The 20,219-nt window shown below is 44.7% G+C and overlaps 1 protein-coding gene across 1 annotated transcript in view; it reads left to right on the forward strand.

Moving 5' to 3' along the window:
- LOC105484847 (dual specificity tyrosine phosphorylation regulated kinase 3) overlaps nucleotides 1-20,219 on the forward strand; it is a 49,062-nt gene that overhangs the window by 28,474 nt on the left and 369 nt on the right. Inside the window, exon 4 of the transcript XR_011613364.1 lies at nucleotides 1,958-2,102. The gene's annotated coding sequence lies outside the window, so the exon portion shown is untranslated. The remainder of the gene's footprint in view (nucleotides 1-1,957; nucleotides 2,103-20,219) is intronic.

Below are 20,219 nucleotides of genomic sequence, written 5' to 3' on the forward strand. Positions count from 1 at the left end.
CCTCTTCTAGGACAATGTGGGTTGAACACCCAGGAGAACATTTCCTCTTCCTCCTGTTTTTACCCCATTCCCAAATTTGAAAACCGAGAGAATGGGATGAAACCTTAAGTGGAACAGCCAGTCTGTGGGACTCAGGACCTGCCAATCCTAGAGGAACCAGCCAACCATAGAGCTTGTCAGTCTCCCCAGGGCTCGTTCCACATTTTGTGGCAATTCCCCCAGGTCTTAGCTGAAAAACACCAAAAAATAGGCCAGCTCTTTTCCATTTAATTAACCATTCCTCCAAGGATGCCAGGTGGAATGAAGTACAAGCAGATGCATGGGGACAAGGAAAGGCGGGAGTAGATGCTAAATGGGGTTCTATGAGTCCAGGCTCACCTCTACCAAGGCTGCTTCTTACAACAAGGAGCTCAAGAGGCAGACGAAGGGGCTGCAGCCTTTGGGCTTGCAAGCCAAGGGTCTCAGGCACTGGGCACGGAGGGGAGCCGGCATGGCCAGTGAGGAGGCGAGAAGGGTGGGAGCAGGTGCCATGGGAGCAGGTGCCGGGGAAGCTGTGCAGGGTCTCTAGGGCAGGAACCGCTGCTTCCTCTGCAAGGGCGAATGCAGGGTCGCCTGGGGCTCACCCGCCCTAGTCTGGCTCCTGTTTCAGGGCTGTGGGCAGCCAACAGCCCACACCGGCAGCCTTGTGACAGCAGCCAACTGAGGTGCTGGAGTCTATTTTTGGAGCTCTTAAGAGTAGGGGGAACTGCCAGCTGCCTGGGACCAGATGATCTCTGCAATGCCTTCCTTATCTAAAACAGGGTGATGCGTGCTAAGCAAATGCAGGCAGCACTCAGGCAAGGGAGAGAGAAAAAGACCCCTTAGAGCCCTGAGGGTCTCTCACTCTTAGCAAATAGCGCCGCAGAAAGACCACCGATGTGGAGCAACTACCCCCCCTGGTGGTGAATATCGGGATAAGGTTACACAGGGACAGCTTACTTGGCCCTCACTTGGCCTTGCAATTTCTCCCCCAAGTCCCCGAAAGGTGACTGGGAGCCTGCGGTGTGAGTCCAGGGCTGATTCCTTTTCTTTTCTTTTTCTTTTCTTTTCTTTTTTCTTTTTTTTTTTGAGATGGAGTCTGGCTCTGTCGCCCAGGCTGGAGTGCAGTGGCCGGATCTCAGCTCACTGCAAGCTCTGCCTCCCGGGTTTACGCCATTCTCCTGCCTCAGCCTCCCGAGTAGCTGGGACCACAGGCGCCCGCCACTTCGCCCGGCTAGTTTTTTGTATTTTTTAGTAGAGACGGGGTTTCACCGTGTTAGCCAGGATGGTCTCGATCTCCTGACCTCGTGATCCGCCCGTCTCGGCCTCCCAAAGTGCTGGGATTACAGGCTTGAGCCACCGCCCCCGGCCAGATTCCTTTTCTTTCTAGCTTCCTTCTCTTTCTCTTATTTGCAGTTATGGTCCCTAGCTAGAGGCTTTCAACTTTATGGATCAACATGGCACAGCGGAGGAAGCATTGGCGCTGTGCCCTGAATCTGAGTTTGAATTTCTTTATTTAAGCCTAGCTGTTTCCATATCTGTAATTTGGAGATGATGCTAGAGGCGCTGTCTGCCTCCCAAGGAGGCTGTGAGATCCAATGTGAACCACTAATCACAGACAAGGGAAGAGGGATGCTTCCTGGTCCCGGGACTCAGTTAGTTCCATTGCTGGTCAGGGTGGTCTTCCCTGTCAGAAGCCAGCACCACTATCACCCATGCCTGGTCCTGAGATACCCCACAAGGCTCAGCTCCTCATGGCTGCCAGGATTATTTCATTCTGGTCAGGAAGTCACCTTTCCAGCTGCCTAGGCTGATGGCCAGGGGAGGACAGGGTGACATGGTGATTATGGCACTCAGGCTGGAAAGACATAGGGAGGAGTCGTGGGCCTATTTGTTGTTGTTGCCACTTAACAGTCTTATTATTTACATTTATTTTTAGGTATCTTACCGGACATTTCTTTTATGCACGGTGACTCTTTGTCTATCAGAAGCTGGATTTTGTTGGTGGGACACAAGACAGAGAACAAATTCTTGTTCTCCCGAAGGGAGATACTTTGCCCATGCTTGTGACTCTCTTTCCGCAGGTCAGTTAGCGGAGCTTTTGCTACAGCTTCTTTTCTTTTCTTTTTGTACGCTGGCTTAAAAACAAAAATGAACTGAGTTGTCTGAATGGTCTGAAAGGTCAATTCTTTGGGAGCAATGTTGCATTGTGTGTTTTAAAGTTATTTTCGAGAGTTTTGCTCAATGTTTTTATTGTGGCAAAACACAACATTAAAGTTACCATTTTAATTATTTTTACATGTACAATTCATTGGCATTAAGTACATTAACAATGTTGTGCAACTATCACCATCATCTGTCTCTCGAACTTTTTCATTATCCCCAACAGAAACTCTGTACTGGGCTGCCGCTATTCAAGAACCATAAAGAAACTATTAGCTTCTTTATGACTTAAGTCACTGCTAATTATCTTTTCAACTGCACGTATTCTCTCCTTCTGGTCTCCCTAGACTGGGCACAAGAGTAGTGGGCTACTGTGTTCTGGCCCCTTCTCCAGGAGAATTAATCAGATAATACAACAGAGAACGGGGCTGGGGCTTCCTCAATTTCCTATAGTTGCTGAATTCTTTGGCAAGAAGAGTGCCTCCAGGGGTCCTGAATGTCTCTCCTCAAATCGGAACCAGAGCCAACCCATAGCTTAGCTCTGGGCCTGACATATAACAGGCACTTAATAAAGATTTGTTTGATAAATGAATCTGGACAGAGAGATTTGCCATCCCTGGGAAAGGAGACTTTATAGCTGCTCATGGTCACAATGAATTGACAAGGGCATGCACTTTGGAGTCAGAAAGATCTAGGTTCATGTGCTGGCCCGATTCCTTACTAAGTATGTGGCTCATTTGTTGTTGTTGAGCCACAAAATAGGAATAACAATTCTTACCTTATGATGTGAAGTTTGAATGAGGCAATGTACATGAGGTCCTTTACCTCAGAGTAGTAGAAGCTCAATGATGTTAGTTCTGTCTCCCTTCCATCTACTAGAAGATCTCACAGATACATCTCCAGAAATGACTTTCTCTTCTCAATGCCAGTTCCTTTTCCCATTGCCTCACTTATTGTCAGTTCCTAACAATGAGAATCCTCCCTATTTTCTGAACTCTAACCTTAGCCCTTTCAAGTTAGGATTCTAATGCTGGTAAAATGTGAAAAGGAAATGATACTTTCTTTGTGTTTTGGAATTGAGCCTCCTCGATTTCTATTTCATTGGATGGATTTGTGTTTTCTTTTCTCTTTTCCCTTCTCTCTCTCTCTCTCTTTTTTTTTTGACATGGAGTCTCGCTCTGTCACCCAGGCTGGAGTACGGTGGTGCATGGTTTGATCTTGGCTCACTGCAACCTCTGCCTCCTGGGTTCAAGTGATTCTCCCACCTCAGCCTCCCAAGTAGCTGGGATTACAGGTGTGTGCCATTACACTCAGCTCATTTTTTTGTATTTTTTGTATTTTTGGGGGGGGGGCAGGGACAGAGTCTCACTCTGTTGCCCAGGCTGGAGTATAGTGGCACAATCTCAGCTCGCTGCAACTTCTGCCTCCCAGGTTCAAGTGATTCTCTGCCTCAGCCTCCCCAGTAGCTGGGACTACAGGTGCATGCCACTACACCCGGCTAACTTTCGTATGTTTAATAGAGACAAGGATTCACTATGTTGACCAGGCTGGTCTTGAACTCCTGGCCTCAACTGATCCGCCTGCCTCAGCCTCCCAAAGTGCTGGGATTACAGGTGTGAGCCACCACGCCTGGCTGTTTTTTTGTATTTTTTAGTAGAGATGGGGTTTTGCCATGTTGACCAGGCTGATCTTGAACTTCTGACCTCAGGTCATCCGCCTCGGCCTCCCAAAGTGCTGGGATTACAGGTGTGAGTCACTGCGCCTAGCCAGATTTGTGTTTTCTTATGCATGTTATGTGTTCCCTTTCTCTCTTCTCATGCCCTCACCCTCACCACCACCCATCCCTGCCTATGATGCATAATCACTGACACAAGCCACTTCTCTCACTCATTAAACTGAAACTATCATGTCTTTTACTATTTCCAAATCCAAGGACTTGGCCACATTCCCCTGGGACAGAGGGCATAGTACTTGTCATAGGCACTCAAGTCTTAATAATAGCCAGGAATTATCATCATTCACAAGGCCTCTTTCATTCACCCCTTCCTTCCAATTACTTGGCACATTTGTTTTCACCTCCAAATTCTAAGATAAAGGCGTGGAGTAAATTATTTGTGGAAAGTAAGTGAGCTGGCTAAGGTCTATACCCTGTTGGATGTATGACTCTGTCTACCATGTGAAGTAGCTGGAAAAGTTAAAACCCAAAGGAAAGTAATGCACTTCAATTTCAAACCAGTAAATGTTCACTGGGTGCTATGAATATTCAAGGTTTTGGGGCAATATGAGCTTATGAAATCTGCAAATCTGATGGCAGAGATTTTAAAATAGTATTTTAGAATAGTCTCTTACTAATATCCCAGTCACTATGTGTCCCCTCCTCAATCTAATCTACACAGCACTTACAGTTTATATAAATAGTGCTCATGACTTAGGGGTCAAGACTGTGAAGAGTCCCATATACTCTAGGGAGTTTGGCCCATTTCTCTAGGCTCTGCAGAGCTGTTCCAAGATTTTTAAGTCCCCTGGAATCAAATGATCACATCTGCATTTTAAAAAATTATTGGGGTGATATTGGGAGAATGGATTGGAAAGGGGAAGACCAGAAGCAATCAGGGGGCTGGTGCCATAATCCAGATGGAAGCTGGTGAATGTCTGAAGCAGGGCAGTGGCATGGGAATGGAGAGAAGGGAACAGTGGGGAGGTGACATTAGCTGGAATTGTAATTGATTACTGGGGGTGAGCGACAGTGAGGAGTCAAGGTTGACTACCAGCTTCCGCCTTTGGCAACCAGATGGAGAGTGGTACCTTCTCTGAGTGCAGGATGAAGGAGTGTGTATGTGTGTGTGTGTGTGGTGTAGATAGAGTCAGTTCTGTAGATACTGAATTTAAGCTGTCTGAAAATAGTAGTGAAAGTCCACTATGGGTATGAGTTCAAGAAAAGTTTTTGGGTTGAATTTGTAGATTTGGGGGTCATGAGTATAGATTAGCTGGTAGTTGAAACCTGGAAAATAGTATAAAATGATTAGTAAAGACAGTCAAGGGAGGAGCCCTGACAAACTTTGACATTTTAGAGGGAAGTAGGGGAGAAGAGCAACTAAAGGAAACTGAGAAAAAGTGGGCAAGGATTTAGAAGTAGAATTCAGAGTGTGAGGTCCTGATAATCAAAGGGTCCTGTGCTACAAAGAGGCCCAGGACAGAGTTTTGAAGGAAGAAGAAAGGGTTGGGGCAAAGTAAAATTCAGCAGAGAGATCTAAACTGAGATGGTGAGCTAAGATAAGGAGATCAGAGGAGTGAGTGGCCGAGGCAAAAGCCAAATTTCAGAAGAGTTGAGTGCTCAGGAGTTGAAGAAGTGGAGACAGGAAGTACAGTTAAACTGCTCCTTCAGTGAGTATGCTAGGAAACGAACAAGAGGAAACCAGGCAGGCATCAGGGAGAGGCAGGACTGAGGGCAAGAAATACTTAAAGATGTTACAGATTCAGGGGAAGGTGTCACTTGAGTGGAAATGGAGCAAATGCTGTTCCCTACTCAAAACCATCCCCCTCGCTTGTTGGGCCCAGTGATGTGTCTGTAATCTCAGCACTTTGAGAGGTCAAGGCCGAGGGATCCCTTGAGCCCAGGAGTTTGAGTCCAGCCTGGGCAACCCAGTTGAAGCTTCTTTCTCTAAAAAACAATATCAGAACGAAAAACCCATCCCCCTTTTCCTTCCTTGCGACAGAACCCACACCTGGTTCAGCAGGTCGGTAGCAGAGTGCCAGAGGAAGTTTGGTTCCTCCCCGACCTGGGGGACATTCTGGTTCTTTTGTGCAGCCATTGGTTTAGGAGTGGGCCTGTGACCCACTTCTGGCCAATGGGACATTATGGGAAGCCAACTGAAGTTCTTTGGGAAATATTTTTCCCTTGATAAATGAGATAGTTATAGGAGGAAATTTTATTTATTTATTTATTTATTTATTTATTTATTTATTTATTTAGGACAGGGTCTTACTCTGTTGCCCAGGCTGGAGTGCAATGGTGCGGTCTCAGCTCAGTGTGGCCTTGATCACATGGGTTCAAGCGATCCTCCCACCTCAGCACCCCCCGAGCAGCTGGGATGAGGCACACATTGCCACTCCCAGCTAATTTATTTTTATATTTTAGAGAGATGGGGTCTCTGTATGTTGCCCAAGTTGGTCTTGGACTCCTGGCCTCAAGTGATCCTCATGCCTTAGCCTCCCAAGGGGCTGAGATTATAGGAGTGAGCCACTGCACCCAGCCAAGACTTCAATTTTTTGAAAATTTTACTTTTATTTTCTATTTCACCCTTGCCTCTTTTCTTGCTCTGTTGAATCATGCCATGTGAAGATGTGATACTTAGAGCTGTTATAGCCGTCTTGCAACAATGAAATGATATGCTAAGTTGGATGGTGGAGATGTCCTGTCTGCTGAGCATGGCAAAGCAGAGGACGGTCAGACCTGGATCCTTGATGGAGCTTGAGGACTTTGTTGAGCTGCTGAACAACCCAAGATCACCTCCCTTTAGTCTTATTAAGAAACTATTAGCATCTTTATTATTTAAGCCACTGCCAGATGTCTTTTCAGCTGCATGCATCCTAACTGATATAGGATGGTTCTCATATTCTGGATCCAAGGTAATTTAGGCTGGTTTTAAAATGAGATTAGGGTACCAGTAAGACTTTTTGAAATGTTGAGGTAAGCCATCTTTGATTGCAGTTTCTTCCCTAAAGTAGTACTCAAGGCCATCATTCTTTAAAACAATCCTGATTATTTAAACAGACCAATGACTTTGCTATGGGTAGTGAAGATTATGGAAGTCAGGCCTTTCTGCCTTTTTTGGTTGAAGCCAAGTCAAACCAGCCTTCCAAGCAAGAAACACCCATTAGTCCGCTCCACAGCTTCTCATAATTATTACCATGCCTTATTGTACATTGGGAAGTAAACCCTCCTAATCATTCCAATTGGCTACATTTTTATTGTAGTGTGAGATAGGACTTCGGATGTCATGCTTTTCTCTAGAATTTAAGACAAAGGAACTCTCTAGACTGAGAGTTCAAAAGGCTGAGCTGTTGTCTAGAACGTGAGCCTGATGGAAAAGGAGAGATATTTGCAAGGGAGTCATTGCACACATACTCAGCAATCACAGACTGCTCCTCTCGGGGCTACTGAGTGGGGCACAGGTGACTGGGAAAGGAGTATCTGTCCTTGAGAAATTGACAGCCTGGGAGAAAAAAAAGTCCTCAAAAGTGACGAATAAAAGCCCAAGTATAACAAGCATCATAAAGGATGGATTGGAAAAGCAGGGGGTTGAAGGCAAGGAGTCTAGTTAGTGAGCTAGTGGAATATTCTAGGTGAGAGAAATCTAGGGCAGTGGCAGGGGAGATGGAAAAGAGGGCAGGATACAGGAGGCCTTGCTGAGATAGAGTCAGCAAGAATTGCCAGCTGATTGGATGTGGGATGTGAGGAGAGCGGTGAATAAAAGGACAAACCTCCTAAAACAACAATGGGAGAGATCTTAACAAATCATTTGTATTGTCTTCTAAGTATGGGGGAAGATAGGAAGAGAAGAAAAACATCGTCTAGATCATGGTTCTCAAACTTTCATTTAGCTGAGGAATACCTTCTTCAACAAAGCCATTCACACACAGCCAACGTATTTGGGGTAGGATGTGTTTTTCTCCCTCCTCTTTCCTTGTTTAGGAGCTGGGCATGCACCAGGGTAGGAAAACAGAAGACAGCACAATTGTTCTGTGCAATGATTCAGGGAGATTCTATGCAGGGCCAGCTTCATGGGCATGCAAGCCATACAGTTGCACAGGGACCTGCACTTATAAAGACCCTGTGTGGATTTAATACTCACTTGGAATTCCTTTTTTTTTTTTTTTTGAGACAAAGTCTCGCTCTGTCACCCAGGCTAGAGTGCAGTGGTGTGATCTTGGCCGCCTCCCGGCTTCACGCCATTCTCCTGCCTCAGCTTCCCAAGTAGCTGGGACTATGGGTGCCCATCATCACGCCTGGCGATTTTTTTTTTTTTTCATTTTTAGTACAGACGGGGTTTCACCATGTTAGCCAGGATGGTCTCGATCTCCTGACCTCATGATCCGCCTGCCTCGGCCTCCCAAAGTGCTGGGATTACAGGTGTAAGCCACCGTGCCCTGCCTGGAATTCTTAATAATTTCTGAACAAGGTTCTCTGCATGCACTGGGTCCTGCAAAGGAGATAAATGGCCCTGAACAGAGGTAGGGAACTAAAGAACCTTATCTTTTACAGGCTCGGAGATGCCAAGACAGCCAGGGTGGAAATGCATATGAATGATAATGTCCCAATAGTAGTAGTCTATTTCACAGGGTTATTGCAAGTGTTGAATGAGAAAATATGTGGAAAGTGCTTAGAACAGTGCCTGGCACATAGGGAATGCTGTGGAAGAGTTTGATATCATTACTGTTCCCTCCTTGCACTGGTTCGACACCTGACAGCCTGAGGTTGATCATTCGAAGGGTCACAGTGGGCTTTTCTCATTTTCGCATTTCTAACCTGTCACTTACCATGCAGCCCCAGGCTTATGATTGTCCTTTGGGGGAAAAACTCCAACAACAATAATTATCACAATAAATACATAGGTGATATCACATCCTTTCTTGATCCTTAGTGTAGCTAGCTAATGCTTCAGGGTATGTCTGTGTGCTTTGTGTCTGAGAGAGAGTTTTTTTTTTTTCATTTAATTTTAATTCAATTAATTAGAGGCTCTCTCTGGTGGTTTCATTTTTTTTTTCTTTACCTGCCTTTTTGGTTCATATAGAGAGGACCCTGAAACCACCTGCTTCCTTCCCCCTCCCCTTCTCCTCAGATCCCCAGCGGAGGGAGGGCAGGATCTAAAGGATGACTGTGTCACCATTGTCATCAAGATAATGGCTTCCTCCCCCGCTTCCCTCCACTCCCATCTCATTCTCTTGAGCCTGTGGAGTGTTCAACCTTTGTCCTTCGAGTATAACCCTTTACCAGTGGTAAAAAATTAAAATACTGGCTCAATACCTCTACGCGAAGCTGTTGTTTTGACCAAAGTCTGAAAGCTGCCCCTCCTACCCCTATTCTAATCTTAGACATTTGCAGCACATTCTTAGTAAGAGAGAACTCTCTCTCATTGTCCTAGGGTTTTAAATCTGCAAGAACTATGCATTTTTTTTTTCCTTAGCAGAAGCAGTTGTACTTTTTCCTGACAAGTTTGCAAGTTCCCCATAAAGTTGGAAATTCCCTTCCTCGTTACGGCTCTTGATAGATGTAGAAGAAGCCTAGTCTGGTCCTGTCTTCCCTCCTGGCCTGCTGTGGGACTCTGGGAAGTTAGCTTAAATGTTTTTGGGCCTCAGATCACAAAGATTAACTTGACTGGGGACAGGCTGAAGGGTGAAAAGTGTTTGGGAATGATTTATTTTTAGAGGATCTTGGGAGAAGGGCTTTATAAATGTCTCTAAGGTAAGAATAGCCATTTGGGGAGTTACCAACCCACTTAGATTCCCCCTCTTGAAAAAATGAGTTTAATAATTTCCATTGCTAATTTCTATGTCCCCACCCTTTCCTCCAAGCCTGCCTCCACCCTCAGCTGTTGATTGATGGAGTAGATGTGCTCTACTCCCCCTCCCACTGATGCACACACTTCTGGGAGGCCCTATATAAATAGAAGCCAGAGGCAAGGCTGCAGAATTATTATTATCATTACGATGATTATTACATTTTCAGCATGAGAAACAGGAAGTGAAACTGACTAAAATGCCCAGTGATACGTGGCTGACCGTGTCTCCTCAGCTGAACCTAAAGGCAAAGAAGAAACAGGCCACAGAAAATTGTAGCCCCACCACAAGCTTTAACAACTTCTGGCGGTGTGTGGTGTGTGTGTGTGTGTGTGTGTTTGTGTGTTACAAGGAGTGTCTTTAAATAAACAGCTTCTAGAAATTGTGATCTTTCAACCTTATTTTTATGCCCAAGCTTCCCGCTTCATGTGATATCCTCAGGGTTCTTCCTTACTACTTCCTTCCCCATTTCCTAGAGAGAGCTTCTCACGGCTGTCAGAAGACGTTAAAGGAGAAGTCCAATGATTAATTGCTTCTCACTACACATGCCTTATCTGCCCAGGCCAGGTCTGAGCTGTGTGCCTTTCTTGATCACCGGGTCTGTCTCCAGGGCAGACACATTCCCTGGGCCCCCAGGCCTTTCTTCCTTTTCCCTTCGGGGAACCATGTTTTCTCTTCTGCCTCACTGCTTGAGGCTCCATCTGCTTGGTTGATTATTCACGTCCTTTGTCTTTTTCAGGAATCGATTATGGATAAATGGTAGTTAGAAAACAGGGCTTCAGGGCCGATGTAATTATCCCACTTTGACATTTCCATTTTCAGCACCATGGCCTCTGGAAACACTGAAACAGTGAAAATGACCTGATTTTCATACTACCTTGTTAGTTCAACTTCCCAGGGAGAAAAGAGCAGGCAGCTATGTGGGGAGTAAATGAACCAAGTTGGTGTTTCAGAAACACCTCCTCATTTGGACAATATTCTGGGAGAAAAAAAAAAAAAAAGCATAGGGAACAGAAGAGAAAAAGGCATCTGCAGGGGATAGCAAAGAAAGAGAAAGAAAGAGCATTTCAGCTATGCAGGGCTTTGGGCTCATGTTCTGGTCCCTGGGCCCACACCTTTTTTATGGCTGTCATACCAAGATCTTGAGCTAGATTAATAGATTATTGGAATTTTGGGTTGGGAAAAACATAACTGTCTTATTCTCGCTATGATTTTTTCTGAGCCTAGACTTGGAATCCAGCGAAGCCCACCCAGGGGCTGGAATGGAGGATGAGGATCATAACAAGGTAATTGATTGAGGAAGAACAACTCTAGTATGGAGCTTTATATCCCAAATTGCAGCAGTTGTAAGTCTTACTCCCTGCTCAGGAGAACATGGTGGCTGAGAAGACAGGTGTTAGGTCCCGGCTTCCTGCATTCAGATCCCCACTCCAGGCCTTACTTTAAGTTGCTTAAATTCACTGGGCCTCAGTTTCCTCATCTGGGCCCCTGGAAGGATATTAGTAACACCTATCTTGCAGGGTCATTATGGGGCATTGATTGAGTCAACACCTGGAATCACAGGCATTGTAGGAACATAATAAGTCCTCACTAAATGAGAGCTACTACCATGACCTTTTAAATTTGTCTTTCTCTATGTGCCATTCACCATCCTCCATTTCATCCATCCAGCAAAAATACAAATACCATATTCTGTGACAGGTGCTGGTCAAGTCACTAGGGATAGGCACAAAGTTAGCAGAATATAAATCTCGTCAGAGGGTTGATCCCCTCCCCAGGTTTCTCTTATTTCTTGATCCGGTTTCTCTTATTTCTTAATTTCTTAATTCTCTTGTTTCTTAAAGAATTAAACATTAATTCTTAATGTTAAGAGCAGAACATACAATAAGTTTGAACTCAATTTTTGCTGTTCCTTGGTCCTGTTCCTCACCCATTCTCTCCATTTGCTTTTTCTGCTTCCTTGCTCTTTCTTTCCGAATTCTGTAGGAAGATAGGCCCCAGGTGTCTCCGCCAAGGAAGGACCCTGGAATCCCCCCAGGCTCTTCTAGGGCTCTTCTTGGTGAGGGGGCCCTGGGAGGGGCAGATCCCCAGGGAAGCCTACCACTCCTCCCACTCAGCAATCCCTCTTGGGCCAGGCTCCCCTTCCCAGGCCCTCAGCTCTCCCACAAGCTCTCTGGGGAAGCTGGAAGAGGGCCACTAGGCCCTGTAATAACCACACTTCTTCATGGTAAACAAGAACCAGATTCCTGGGGAGTGACGCAGGCCGGAGCTCTGTGGCTGAGGCAGCTGTATGATTACACCAAGACATGAAGAAACACCTCTTGCTCGGCCTTGGCCTGCTTGGGGAAGGCCCACGGGAGAGGCTGCCCACGTGTCCCTCTTTGCTACCCTTCTAGTCATTCTTGGCCTGAATTACAGGGGCCTTGGCACCAATTGGCTCTGCAGATACGAGTGGGCAGCCATCAGCCCCCATCTCCCAACCAGACTAGGTTCTTCCATCACCTCTTCTTTTCCAGGATTTTCCCCACCCTCTTCCCTACTCATGTGTCCGACTCCCACCCTTGGCTGTCATCCTGCACTCCCTGTGCCTTCCTTCTTGAGGGAGAATCATGCATGTCTCTCATCAATGCCAGGTGAAACCTTAGGCTCCTGTGCAGAGGCCTTGATCCCGGGCACCCAGGAATGAAGCCTGCCCTGAAGGGGCACTGGCCCACAGGCTGTAAAAGCTGGTCCAGGGCCTTCATCTTCACAATATGACTTCTGAGTGTAGGATCAGGTCTCCTGGATGTTTAGGCCAAGCACAGTTCTTGCTAGTTCCTATATGGAAGGTTGAACTGTCTTAAATACTTCTAGAATACACAGAAGCTGGGGTGGAGAACTGGGTGGCTGAGGGGTTAGGTGGCCAGGGAGAAATTTTACAAGATGCTGTTTAGGGCTTTTGCATTTTGTACCATGTGAATGTATTAAAAAAAATTTTTTTTTTTTTAAAGAATTCTGTGGTCTTGTAAACCTCTTGTATGTCAGATATAGAGAATTTCTGGCCCCTGTCCTCATGGAGGAAGGGATAGTGGGATAGCCTCATGGAAAAGGCCTCATTTGGGCCAGACTTCAGGCTTAGAAGGGGCTGACAAAGGCAGGTGGCTGCTTGGGTTTGAGATTTTCTAAGTGTCTGAATGACACAGAATCTTGCACGATGAGGGTTGTGTTGCTGAGTGTGATGGTCCTGGAGGGAGGAGGATGGGCCTGAGCTTCTATCCAGGCCTAGAAGGACATTTGACCTTTTGTGTCTATGAATTTGACTACTTAGGTACCTCAGATAAGTGGAATCATATAATATTTGTCTTTTTGTGTCTGGCTTATTTTATTGGCACAATATTTCCATGGTTAGTCCATGTTATGGCATGTATCAGAATTTCCTTTTTTTTTTGAGATGGAGTTATATATATATATAGTTATATATATATATATACACATACATATATATATATATATATATATATATATATATATATATATATATCTGTTTCATTCTTTTTGGTATATCCCCAGAAGTGGAATTGCTAAATCATATGGTAATTCTATGTTTAATTTTTTGAGGACCTGCCATACTATTTCCACGATGGCTGCACCATTTTGCATTCTCACCGGCAGTGCACGAGAGTTCCAATTTCTCCACATTTTAGCTAACACTTATTTTCTGGGTTTGTTTTTATTTTAGTAATAGCCATTCCAATGGGGATAGCCTTAAGAAGGTTTAAGCATGGTGCCCTGGGGCTCAGAAACGGGAGAGATATATGCAGGAAGCTCTCACTGAGAAGGTGACATTTGACCTGGACTTCTAAGGATGGGCAAGAATTCTCCAGGTGGAGGAGGAAAACCACATAGGAGAAAGACTTAACGAAAAGAGGAACGAAGAGAGACAAGAAACTGCATGGCCTGTTTTGAGGCAGCAGGTGGTTAGCACCAGCAAGAAATACGGTTTGTAGGGGAGGGTGTCAAAATGTAAGGTAAGAGGCAGATTTAAGCGATAGAAATTCTTCTCAGGCTTTGGACTTTGGTCAATAAGGAGCTATTGGCGATGTGTTGTGCAAACTTCAACACACTCTATAAATATAAGAATGTAGAATAAAAAGGAGAGAAACTTTTTAAAGAGATGAAGTGTGACAGGGCACAGTGTCTCATGCCTGTAATCCCAGCACTTTGGGAGGCCGAGGCAGGCAGATCATTTGAGGTCAGGAATTCGAGACCAGCCTGGCCAACATGGTGAAACCCTGTCTCTACTAAAAATATGAAAATTAGCCTGATGTGGTGGCACACGCCTGTAGTCCCAGTTACTTGGGAGGCTGAGGCACAAGATAGAGAATCACTTGAACCTAGGAGGCGGAAGTTGCAGTGAGCTGAGATCATGCCACTGCACTCCAGCCTGGGCAACAGAGCAAGACTCAGTCTCAAAAAAGGAACAAAAGTACCAAGATCAATGCACAATGCCTATTGTGTAATCAATGCACAATGCCTATTGTGTATTACACAATATGGAAGTAATGTCTGGCATCCATCTAGGAGAATCCTGGGTACCCATGGCACTAGCACTGCCCCATTCCCTCCCTGTCAGCTTCCAAATACAAGGCTAACCAAATAGCAGAGAGGGCCTGCCCCTGTTGACCTCTCTGGGTCAGGAGGGGCTCCTGTTATCCATTAGGTGGGAGAATCACGAGGCCATCACAATTCCCTGCAGTCTCAACCTTTTAGGCTCAAGCAATCCTCCCACTTCAGTCACCTGAGTAGCTGGGACTATAGGCTCCTGCCACCATCCTCAGTTTTTTTTTTTTTTTTTTTTAGAAAAAAAGTCTTCTATCCTGGCTAACATGGTGAAACCCCGTCTCTACTAAAAATACAAAAAAAAAAAAAACTAGCCGGGCGTGGTGGCGGGCGCCTGTAGTCTCAGCTACTTGGGAGGCTGAGGCGGGAGAATGGCGTGAACCCGGGAGGCGGAGCTTGCAGTGAGCCGAGATCACGCCACTACACTCCAGCCTGGGAGACACAGTGAGACTCTGTCTCAAAAAAAAAAAAAAAAAAAAAAAAAAAAAAAAGAAAAAAAGTCTTGCTCTTTTGCCCAGGCTGGTCTTGAACTCCTGGTCTCAAGTGATCCTCCTGCCTTGGCTTCCCAAAGTGCCAGGATAATAGGCATGAGCCACTGCACCCAGCCTCTTGTGGTACAATAAATGTGCACCAGAAGTTCTGAGAGCCTAGTTTTTCTTTTACTTTTCTTTTTCTTTTTTTGAGACGGAGTCTCGCTCTGTCACCAGGGCTGAAGTGCAATGGTGTGATCTCCACTCACTGCAACCTCTGCCTCCTGGGTTCAAGTGTTTTCTTCTGCCTCAGCCTCCCTAGTAGCTGAGACTATAGGCGCACACCACCACGCCTGGCTAATTTTTGTATGTTTTGTAGAGACAGGTTTTTGCCATGTTGGCCAGGCTGGCCTCAAACTCCTGACCTCAAGTGATCCACCTGCCTCAGCCTCCCAAAGTGCTGGGATTACAGGTGTGAGCCACCGTACCTGGGTTGAGAGCCTAGTTTTTAAAGTCACACACCTACCTGTCTATATGATGGTGTAGAGGCGGTCTTTGGAGGAAAGGTACAGATCTATCTGTACATGTCCCTTTTGTCTCTACAATGTTGTAGTTTTCACCGCTTCATAAGAAATGTGGGAAGAAAAATTAGATCCTACTTTGATCTGTCATGGAATGAGCAAAAACAAAACAAAATATAGTGTATATATATAGTGTGTGTATATATAGTGTGTATATATATATATATACACACACACTTTGTTTTGTTTTTGCTCATATACAGTGTGTATATATATAGTGTATATATATAATGTGTTTATATATGTATATACAATACACATATACTACATAAATTATATCACATATACCTCAAATATTTAGGTACTTCCTCAAAAGTTTACAAATGCTAAGATTGCAAATCCATTAATGCTCAAATGACTCTATTCATTGCCTTTAACTGTCTATCTTAGTGGTAGGGACAGTCTCTGGAAGCTCTGAGTCAGTTGCAGTTGCAGACTGTCTTTTTCTCCTGAGCCATGCACACAGGCTGAGATGGCTTCCCCAGGTCAGCCTGGCAGGTGTCAGGGAGCTGGACCACTTTCAAGAGCATTGAGGAACATAGGCTCTGACACATGTGGAAACAGGTCTTCCCCATCTAGTTGTGTGATGACTGGCCAGTTATTTAACCTTTCTGAACCACAATGTTTTCAGTGATCAAAATGCCAGAAATACTACTCCTTAGAGCATTGTTGAGAGGATTGAATGAGATGGTTACTATGAAAGTACCTGCTGCATAGTAACTGCTCACATTTATAGAGGCCAAGTACTATGTGTCTGAAACCATTGAAAATGTTACCCTGTATTTAATCTAGGGAATATTATTTAATCCTTCATTATACAAACAGTACAATGAAGTGCAGTTAAGTATAGTAGTGAGTGATGGGGTGGGATTGGAACCCAGAATTTGATTCCACCATTCTCTGCTGCCTTAAAGTTATGTTCTCATGTGGAGCTATGGCTCATTATACCCTTAGGAAATCTCTACCCATTCCACATACACATGTGTATATCTCTCCCTTACCTTTTCTACCTTTCCACTTCCATTTACTTATCTTAAGCAAGGGAGAAAATTCCAGGCATCACCAGGTCACCAGGTAAGAAGATAATGATCCTTTTCATTGACCCACCTTGATTGTGTTCCTAGATAGTTCCCCCTTTCCTTTCCTCCTTTCCCAATCATTATCCAGGCTGTTACTCATCTGAGTAGCAACTGATATGCCAGATATAAGTTAGGTTGGAGGGCAATGCTTTTAATACAAGGACAACAGCCTTGGAAGCCTTCTTGAATACAGCTGGATATTTGCCTCTCCTCCCTACATTTCCCATTGTAAACCGTGGATTTAGCATTAGGCATCCTGGCTGGGTGCAGTGGCTCACGCCTGTAATCCCAGCACTTTGGGAGACCAAGGCGGGTGGATCACCTGAGGTCAGGAGTTCAAGAGCAGCCTGATCGACATGGTGAAACCCTGTCTCTACTAAAAATACAAAAATTAGCCAGGCATAGTGGCAGGTGCCTGTAATCCCAGCTACTCGGGAGGCTGAGGCAGGAGAATTGCTTGAACTCGGGAGGCAGAGGTCGCAGTGAGCCAAGATTGTGCCACTGCACTCCAGCCTGGGCAACAAAGCAATACTCCGTCTAAAAAAAAAAAAAAAAAAAAAAAAAAAAGACTTAGGCATGCTGTAGTCCTAATTACTCTCATTTGTAGTCCCTTTGGACCATATTATGTCTGTTGATGTGCAGAGGTGAAGTTTCTGTTCCCCTTTGGGTACTTCCTTCTTTCTCTTTCTATTCGCATTCTTTGCCACTGCCCCAGCTGTTCCCTTCCATGGCATTAAACTATCAAAGGATGAAGTGCAGATGAGGGCACCGAGGGCATCGTGGGTGGGGGAGCATTTTTCCCCTCTGGGATGTCTTAAGTAGGGCATTACCAATGGCAGTTGCTTTGGGTAGAATTCCTTTCTGTGAGGCAGCCGTTAGCATCTTCAGAAAGAGCTAAGATAGAAGGGATGGTAGAGACCATCCTGACCAATATTTTGAGGTCATTTTCTGGGCCAGAAATTTTTGTGACTAATGAGTCTTATGTATATATATATCTGTCACTTTTGCTTTGGGGGAATTTCTCATTTTATCACAGAAATACTAGCCTATGACATGAAGACTACTTCTTTCTGGCTCTGAGCCATTTTCTTTCCAAGGGTGGGTTTTTAGTGGACAGAGCTTCTTCTGTAAATCATGCTCCTTCTTGCAATATTTTGTTTGTGGTAGTAGCAGTGGATACAAAGGCTGCTTTATCTGTGTTCACGCGCAGACCCGCCAGCCTGTGGATGATCCTCTCTCATCAAGAGAGTGTTAGCTGAAAATTTCCAAGAAATCCACCTCCATAAATTTCCACCCTCTGTCACTCGTTCATAATGCCACGTCATAGTAAAACAGGAAACTTATACTCCCTGATGGTGTGAAGGCTGGGTGGGGGAATCTTGAAGAAAAAGATTGTCACAATGTATCCTATCATATAACCCAGTCATGCAAATTAACATAGACCTATACGCTGTAACGATTAGGCCAAGATGGAAGGAAATTGAGGTGGAAAATTTATGTTGCTCTAAAATGGAAAGAATAGCCCATACCTCTTCAGGCAATTCCTGCCCAGAAATAGCAGATACCGTATTTCTGACATTAAGAAGGATATGTGAGTGTATGTCTGCTCAGGATCTACAGTAAGGACCGTGAGCCTGGACTTTGGGTCAGAAAGACTTGGGTCCTGTCCTTTGCTAGTGGAATGACTCTGGGAAAGTTCTTTAATTTCTTTTTTTTTTTTTTTTTTTGAGACAGAGTCTCGCTCTGTCGCCCAGGCTGGAGTGCAGTGGCCGGATCTCAGCTCACTGCAAGCTCCGCCTCTCGGGTTCACGCCATTCTCCTGCCTCAGCCTCCCGAGTAGCTGGGACTACAGGCGCCCGCCACCTCGCCCGGCTAGCTTTTTGTATTTTTTTTTAGTAGAGACGGGGTTTCACCATGTCAGCCAGGATGGTCTCGATCTCCTGACCTCGTGATCCGCCCGTCTCAGCCTCCCAAAGTGCTGGGATTACAGGCTTGAGCCACCGCGCCCGGCCTAAGTTCTTTAATTTCTCTGGGACTCAGTTTTCTTGTTTAGACAACAGATAAGTGAGGATAACAGTACAGACCTCATAGGGCTGTATAAAAGTAGGATAAGGTTTGGCTGTGAGTGACAGAGAACCTAGACCATCAGTCACTTTAACAAGAAGGCCATTTATCGCTCTTTCATATAAAAGTCTGGATAGGTGGTTCAGTGCTGATATGATGGATCTAGGCTCACTAGGATACAGACTCCTTCTGTCCTTTTGTTCTGTCTTCCTCAACCTGTAACCTCCACTTCACAATCCAAGATGGCTCCAGCTGTGAAATTTTTATTCCAGCCAGTAGGAAAGAAAAAAGAGAAGGAGAAGGACCTACCTCTTTCCATAAACCACTTCCATTTACAAGTCATTGGTTACAACTTAATCTTATGAAGGTAACTGGCTGTAATGGAGGCTGGACAAGTGGGAAATGTAATTTTTATTCCAGGCAGTCTTGTGCTTAGCTAAATATGGGGGGCTCTTTACTGTCAAAGAGAGGAAAAAAAGGTATTAGCCCACCCAGCTAGCAATCTCGGCCATGGATTGTCATGAGATTTAAATGAGACAATGCAGGTAGAGGGATGAGCACAGTGTTGGGCACTCAGGAAGCACTCAACAAACATTGTCATCATCATCATCATCATCATCATCAGCAGCAGCAGCAGCAGCAGCATCATAAGAAGGTGAGGAATACTTTGAAACTATGACAAGGCATTTTCTTATTTTAACCTGGTCTTGCTGCTAAAGTCACCCTTGGCCACCTCCCTTTTAAGATGATTTGAGTTTCATCTTTTATGATACATTTGAACATGCCTTCATGAAATAAAACTATATAAAAAGGAAAGCAAGGGAAAGATGAATATAGGACTCAGGATGATGGGGTCTTGGGCCAGGGAAATGGAGGAGTTGGGGGAGTGTGGGTGGAGGAATCATCTAGTTAGATGTACATAATTGTTGAAGTTCTAGTTTTTATTTTGGGTAGTGGATTCACAGGTGCTTACTGCATTATTAAAAATAATTATTAACTAACAATAAAAGTGGAGCTGCATGGATCAATGATCCAATGACGAGAGTGTGTCATGAATCAAGGATTATAATTAATCCATTTCTATGTACCTGAGGTCCTTAAATTGTCTTTGTGTGTGCTATATTGTATGGCATATGTGTTTGCATATTAATAGTAGACAAAAATAGGACTTTCTATTTGCATATACTTTCAAGTTTTGAAGTGCGTTTACACATCCATAAAAACTGTTTATTAAGTAGTTCATTACAGATAGCTGAGAGCCTGGTGTTACACAAATAGGACTTTGGACTGCTTCCTGTGGGTATTTTATTTTATCCTTGCACAAGCCCTACAAAGTAGGCAAGGCAGATGTTATTGTCACTATTTTATAGATGAGAAGGAAGGAACTGAGGGAGCAAGGGGCTCTCATGAGGTTACATAGTGAGACAGTATCAGAATGGAACTTAAGACTCAGGATCTCTTGTCCAGTGCTTCTGCATTTAGCACATCTCACTCCTCAATTATTCATCCACTAGGCGTTTATTCTATTACATGGCATGCTGTGCTTATGTGTTGTGTTCATATATGTGTGTGTTTTCTGGTGCTGTGTGCACAGTTCATATAATCTCTATCCACTATGTATGTACCCTCAGAGTCCCTGTGTGCCCCCTAGGCCTATTTGGCTCTTGCAACTTTGGGAGGACTCT

The sequence above is a fragment of the Macaca nemestrina genome, chromosome 1, assembly GCF_043159975.1.
Source record: "Macaca nemestrina isolate mMacNem1 chromosome 1, mMacNem.hap1, whole genome shotgun sequence".
NCBI lineage: Eukaryota > Metazoa > Chordata > Mammalia > Primates > Cercopithecidae > Macaca > Macaca nemestrina.